The following is a 7,393-nucleotide window of genomic DNA, read 5'->3' as shown; positions in this document are numbered from 1 at the left end:
TCCCAGCATCAGGGTCTTTTCAATGAGTGAGTTCTTTGCATCAGGTGGCCAAATTATTGGAGTTTCAGCTTCAGCATCAGTCCTTCCAATGAATATTGAAGACTGATTTCCTTTAGGATGGACTGGTTGGATCTCCTTGCTGTCCAAGGGACTCTCAATATTTTAAAAGTGATTGTCCCATAAAGATAAAAATTATCCCTTTCCTCCCATTCTCATATATGCGTATCAAAATGGATGAAGATAACAATCGGAACTATGATAATGTTATTTTGAAACATTATGTTTCTTGCGGCTTCCAGTGACAAAAGTGCATATTTATTGAATGAAACATAGAAATTGTAGAAGAAACTAAGAATGAATGGCGTCCTTTGGTTCTAGAAAATTTTCTCCACTCTTTGCTGATGGTTGCCTCCTGGCTGTTTTCTTTGTTTCCTTTCATGGTTCTATGAGGATCTAGACTTCTTGTTGTTTGTCTGATCTTATGACTCTACTATTCCTGAGGGTCTTGGAATCCTCTTACTGGGGTCTCTGAATCTGGCATGCAGAGAGAAAAAGAGAGGGAGGGTCACCTTGGGGGATTTTAGTGGGCCAAACCTAGAGCTGGGACATATCATTACATTCATATTCTATTGGTCAAACTCTGTTTTGGATCATCACACCTAAATGGAAGGCAAGCTGGGAAAATGCAATCTAGCTTGTGCCTGGGAAGGTTTTGTGAACATTCAAGAGACTTTTATGATTGCTTGTTCTGTTGGTGCTTAGGATCTGTCTCATATTCCTCCTATGTGTAGAACACATCATCCAAGGCAGACAACCTATCTGATTGCTGCGTCAAGTTCCAAGTCTTAGATTTCTGGGTGGTGTGCAGTCCCTTTCTGAGGGCCGGATGTGACAGCTTCTAAACTATAGGCATGTGAACAGGGAGGGAAATTTATCTACTTTCCCTCCCTACGCAGTGATGGTGGAGCAGGCAGAGGATAAACACAAAGAAAACTCTACTGGGAAAAGAAAAGGATGGGAGACAGCAACCTCTGGTTCAGAGATTCCTAAATTCTATCAAACAAGCGTTCCTAAGGCTTTCTAACCTGAGGTGGCAGAAATTCTTTCCTTGGCCCTGCTTCTGCTTTCAGAGAGGAATTGCCTTGATCACTGTTCCACACAGCCCCTGGCTTTCCTTTTGGGAAGTTCTTCCTCATCCATTACCCTTTATACTCACATTAGACACAGTCTTTGGTGAGAATGCCTTTTCTGGGAGTGTGTGTAGCTTCCATTGTCCCTTCCTTCCTGAGGGGTTGTGTTAACGCTTTTCCAAAAGAGGCATCTTTAAACCATCCTCCTGATTTCTTTGGTAGTTCCCCCCAAATTCTGACCGTTTTCAATATATTCACTTTCGAGAAGTTCCATATGCTGGTTACCATGCAGACAGATTTCGCATGATAGATAGATTTCTATTATATAGATATATATAATTCTTAAGCTTTCCCTGTCTTCACTCTTGTATCTCTCAACTGAAGAGTGGATGCCATAAATCAGCGTTTGGCTGGGAAGGTGGCACCCTTAGTTTGATGTCTGTGGCAAGGCTGAGTTACTTTGCCTAGCTGAGAAGTCTTATTGGATTTTGTTGCTTAAGGTGTCTAAACACCTTCTCTCTTTGTATTTGGGTTTCTCTTGTGGCTCAGCTGGTAAAGAATCCGCCTGCAATGCAGGACACCTGGGTTCGATCCCTGGGTTGGGAAGATCCCCTGGAAAAAAGAAAGGCTACCCACTCCAGTATTCTGGCCTAGAGAATTTCATGGACTGTATAGTCCGTGGGGTCACAAAGAGTCAGACATGGCTGAGTCACTTTCACTTTCTCTTCATATTTGGGGAAAGGAGAAACAGATTTTCTAACCTCGTGAAGCATTTGAATTTGTTTATTCCCTTCTGTTATTGCTTGGAAACCAGACAAATTTTTGCCTGAGCTCACCTTTTCCATGTAATACCTTGCTGAAGGCCGGCAATAGGAGACAATATAAAACACTTTCCAACCACTTCTGTTAAAGCTACAGACTCTTAGGCAGTGGCCTGTCTTTCAAGTTATCATAGACAGCAGTTTTATCAAGTATTTTGCCTGGCATTACAGGTGTCTCTAGCCTTCCAAACTCATGTTTGTTTACTTGAACCCCATGTCAATCTCATATATTTTAGAATTCTCTGGTTATTTTTTTTTTGTCATAAAACTCTCCACTTCAGAGTAATAGGTTCTAGGTAAGTTATTCTTTATCCTAATAAAGAATAATTAGTTATAAAAAATCCTCAAATCATAATGATTTAACACTGTAAAACTTGACATCTTGCTCACCCAAAGCTGTTTCCTGTAGCTGAGGGAGGCTAGAGACTGGTCAGCTGGGTTGTGTTGCTGTCCAGACTTTCTGGTCAAGTGGTGTGTGTTTAGTAGCTCAGTCAGGTCCAACTCTTTGCGACCTCATGGACTGTAGCTTGCCAGGCTCCTCTGTCCATGAGATTCTCCAGGAAAGAATACTGGCGTGGTTGCCATTCCTTTCTTCAAGAGATCATCCCAACCCAGGGATCGAACCTGGGTCTCCTGCATTGCAGGCAGATTCTTTACCTTCTGAGCCACCAGGGATGCTGTGGTCAAGTGGGCCCGCAGGCTATGCTCTGTGATTGGGGTGGGGTCATGGCTGTGCTCCCTTCCGGTGATGCTCTGGCTCTGTCAGCAATTGTGTTAGTCTGTAGGCTGGGCTCCACTGCTGGGTGATGTAGTGGGCTGGGCTCTGGGGCTGCCCAGTATCACCGTTCAGGCTCCCTGGTTCTGGGGGCCAGAGGCTATGCCCAATGACTGGACAGAGCTGCTGGCTTGGTTTCCTGTCTGAGTGGGACTGCAGGATGGGCTGCTTCGTGGCCGCCCAGGGACTTGGCTAGGCTTCACGGTCAGGTGGGACTGGAGGCTAGGATCAGCAGTTGGGGAGAGACTGGAAATTTGCTTCCCTACCTGAGCAGGGCTGTAGAACAGGCTTCATGACAGGTGTAGCCTCTTGGCTGGCGATTCAAGTCAAGCAGAATTGCCAACCTAGCTCCCTGGCCAAATAAGGTTAATGGTTAGACTCTGCCAATGGGCACAGTTGCTGGCTGGGTCTCTGCCCAGGGACAGCTGACAGAGAAATGTAATCCTCCGAGATCTGAGCATTGGTTGCTGTAAGCCCTCCTCTGCTTCTCTGTCTCTATCTGGTCCCCACTGGTCTAACTCTGTAGATTGTCCCCGAGATCCTTGTGAGGCGAGACCCAAGTGGGCTTCCTGAGAAGTGTTCCAGAGTGCCGGGGCAGCTAGATAGCCACTTGTGCTCTCTGTTGCCACTGGAGAGGCCACAGGCCCAGCGGGCTTCTTGGCGTGATGCTGTGCCAACCTGGGGAAGGTTGGCAGTCAACGTAAAACTGTGCCTCTTACCCTGCTTGTGTGGTCCTTCTGTCACTCAGGGAGATTCTTCAACCTCACCCTCAGGTTCTGGGATTCTCATGATGATGTCTAGTCCATGTATAATCGGTTGTTGGTCTTCTTGGTGAGGGGAACTGAGTTGGAAATGATCTATGTTGCCATCTTGACGTCACCTCCCCTGTTTCTTAAATAGATTTTCAATCAATAGACTTTAGCCTCCATTCAGTTCTGCTTCCAGAGATATGTGTTTTTACCAATTTTGATTCTTTAGGGAATAGTATGGTATAAATTGGGCTTCCCAGGTGGCGTTAGTGGTAAAGAACTCACCTGCCAAAGCAGGATATGTAAGAGATGTGAGTTGATCCCTAGGACAGGAAGATACCCTGGAGAAGGGCATTACAACCAACTCCAGTATTCTTGCCTGGAGAATCCCATAGACAGAGGAGCCTGGTGGGCTATGTCCATAGAGTTACAAAGAGTTGGACACGACTGAATTGACTTAGTACAAGCAAACACACAGTGTAAACTGGTTTGTTTTTGGCTTTCTTCAGCACTGACAGGATTTTCTTTTCTTTTTTTTTTTAGGATTTTCTTTTATCAGATCTGAAACATGATTTATAAAACATCCATTTGCTTTCTAGCTTCCAAATTTTGTTGTGATTATGCACTCTTCCATTCTTCCTGTCATTGTGGGCTTTTGATTTATAAGAAATCTCTTGTGAATTCATTTTAGGAAGCCTTTAGCAGGAGTAAATATATGTGTTTCACCCACCATTTTGTTTTTTCCCATCAGCACTTTGCTGCCCATAATTTTCTTGGACATCACTTTCTATCTTTAGGGGGATGGTTGAATGCATTTTGATGGGTTAATAGCACCGATATACATCCAATAAAAAGTGTGTTAACGCCTTTCCATGTGATTTCCGATGTATTATATTAAAGAAAAACCAGAGCTGGCTGGTAGTTAAAGCAATAAAAATGGATTTTATTCAGGACGGTTGTGATAGGGAAAAAGAGACCCTGGCACAAAACTGGCTCAATTCTGAATACAACATGAACAAGTGGGAATTTGTAGCCCTGGGGTGCAGAGGGGCGGGGGACAGTCAATGGATGGAAAATTACTAAGAGGAAACATAGGGGCTAAGGGGGGATTTTGGCTGAACCAGCTTGACAGGATTCTTGCAGAAGGCAGGCCTGAGTGATCAAATATTAAAGAGAGCAGTTGAGGAATGTGATCAGATATTACAGTGATCAGAAATCAATTGTGTGGACTTGCTCTTCTAAGTGGATGGAGCAGGATTCTTGCTAAAAGTGGGCCCAATGAGACAGACCCCGAGCCACATGGGAAACTCCTAACCCACCTTATGTACTTTACTTTTCTCGTCTATGAAATGGGGATCATAACAGTACCTGCACATGAGAGTGTTGTGAGGATTAAATGAACTAATTCATGTAAAGAACTTAGAATTCATATTATGAACTGTCATTGGCAATATACATATTGTTCAGATTAATTTCCATGAGCCTGTGGAAAAAAAGACACTTATGTGGATATATAGGCATACTTCAGAGATATCATGGGTTCAGTTTTTAAACCACTGAAATAAAATGAGTATCACAATAAAACAAGTCACATAAATTTTATGGTTCCACAGTGCATGTAAAAGTTATACCACACTGTAGTCTAAGTGTGCTATATCATTATGTCAGAAAAACCAATGGACATACTTTCATTAAAAAATACTTTATTACTAAAAAAATCTCTCTATCATATGAGCCTTCAATGAGTCATTATTTTTTGCAACAGTGACATCAAAGATCGTTCATCACAGGTCAATGATAATAACAATGAACAAGTTTGAACTGTTTTGAAATTACCAAAATGTGGCACAGAGAATGAAGTGAGCAAATGTGCTTGGAAAAATGGCACTGGTGGACTTGCTCAATTCAGGGTTTCCACGAACCTTCAATTTGTAAAAAATGCAGTATCTGTGAGGCCCAATAAGTGAAGTGCAACTGGGTGAGGCGCAATGTACACTTTTCATTCTTGTACAAGAGTGCTTGTCAAATTAAAAAGAAAGCAATAAATATCATAAGAAAAAAAAATATTCTTCAGGAAGTTAGGAGAGCGTGCCAGCTCCCAGAGTTTTTGTCTGTTGGAAGGCTATAGAGATTAAGAATTCTTTGGTTAGATCCCATCTCACCAAAGTTTTAACTCTAGTTTATTGAGAAATATTTTTCATGAAATGGAATCTAAGACATAAAGAAAATTAATGAGAAATGTAGAATTCCCTCCATGACTTGATGTAATGTAAAGCATTATCTGCAGATTCATTTCCCTAAAGCTATGCCAGTGCGAGTAAACTAAGTGGAAAAGAAATTCTCCTGATGATACGAGTCAATAAACCCACTCAATGGATTTTGGATTTGAATTATGCACACTGACTTTTTACATTTATTTGAATGCATTTGTTAGCTGCACTACAATCTTTGCCCATATTGAAAGGCCCGAATTATCTGCTAATATAATGCATATGAGCTAGTTCTCAGAAATCATTAAACTATCGATGGATTTTTCTCCATGATACTTTAGTGTCAGAGGGTAAAATATGTTGTTTTATCTTCGTGTCTTAAGAAGTTTAATCTAGTAAGCGTGGGTCTAGATGGAGGATGCAGGGAATATTAGAAACAAACTCAATTTCTTCATTTCTAAACTAGCTTCAAATTATCTGTGGTTCTGATTCTGGGTCATTATTTAATTCAAGTGGGAAATATATTTGAGTTTCTGTTCTCTGTAAAGCATTCTGTAGACTTTAATGGAAGATTTAAAGATTCAAGAGGATTTTAAGCCCAGTTTTAGAGGCAAATTATATGTAATTATACAAAGCAGTATAAGAGCTATATTTTGTTTAATATGCATGTGTATGATTTAATTAGGCAAAGAAAATTTCAGGAGTCAAATAAAATCTATAATAGAGTCAAGACTCCACAGTGTTGTAGGATCCTCCACAATGAAATTAATTTTATTCAGGAGGATTAAGAAAGATCGTTTAGCTGAGTCTTGAGGATAACTGGGATTTTAATTAATAGAACAGGGACCACATAAACAAAACTGTGCAAGTATCTAACATAATTAGTCAATGGTGTAGAGTCTGTTTAGACTTCAACAAATGAAGATGGACAGTGGGGCCCAAATTATGACAGATCTGGGACCGCAGATATTTAAAGACTTGGCCCTAGGTTTTCAGATGTACCCGGTGATTAGTTAAGAGTTCAGTTCAGTTCAGTTCAGTTCAGTCGCTCAGTTGTGTCTGACTCTTTGCGACCCCATGAATCACAGCACTCCAGGCCTCCCTGACCATCACCAACTCCTGGAGTTCACTCAAATTCATGTCCATTGAGTCGATGCCATCTAGCCATCTTATCCTCTGTCATCCCCTTCTCCTCCTGCCCCCAATCCCTCCCAGCATCAGAGTCTTTTCCAGTGAGTCAACTCTTTGCATGAGGTGGCCAAAGTATTGGAGTTTCAGCTTTAGCATCAGTCCTTCCAATGAACACCCAGGATTGATCTCCTTTAGAATGGACTGGTTGGATCTCCTTGCACTCTCCAAATTATATTATTTAGAAAGCTAGTTCAGCAAAGTGTTTAGAGATATTTCAAGGAAAATAAGTTTTCATGATTAAAGAGGTTTTGGAAATCCTAGACAATTCAACACAATATGGATAATATTCTTTATTGCAGGACTTTTCAGAACTTTTACTATGCTAGTAAACAGAGTTAATCTTACAATGTAAGTTCTTGGTTGGATGGTTTAAGTGTTTTGGAAATATTCGTTTAGTTTGCTTTAAATTCTGACCATAATCTAAGTTCCTTTCAATCAATGACATCAAATGCTTTGTTTCTTCCTTCCTTCTTTCTTGTTCCCTCCCCACTTCCTTATTCCCTTTCTTTTTATTTAA

This window comes from Moschus berezovskii, chromosome 3 (genome assembly GCF_049115385.1).
Source record: "Moschus berezovskii isolate FMDL1 chromosome 3, NW_MosBer_1.0, whole genome shotgun sequence".
Taxonomy (NCBI): domain Eukaryota; kingdom Metazoa; phylum Chordata; class Mammalia; order Artiodactyla; family Moschidae; genus Moschus; species Moschus berezovskii.
The sequence above is the reverse complement of the archived record's forward strand: the minus strand, read 5'-3'. Positions refer to the sequence as shown.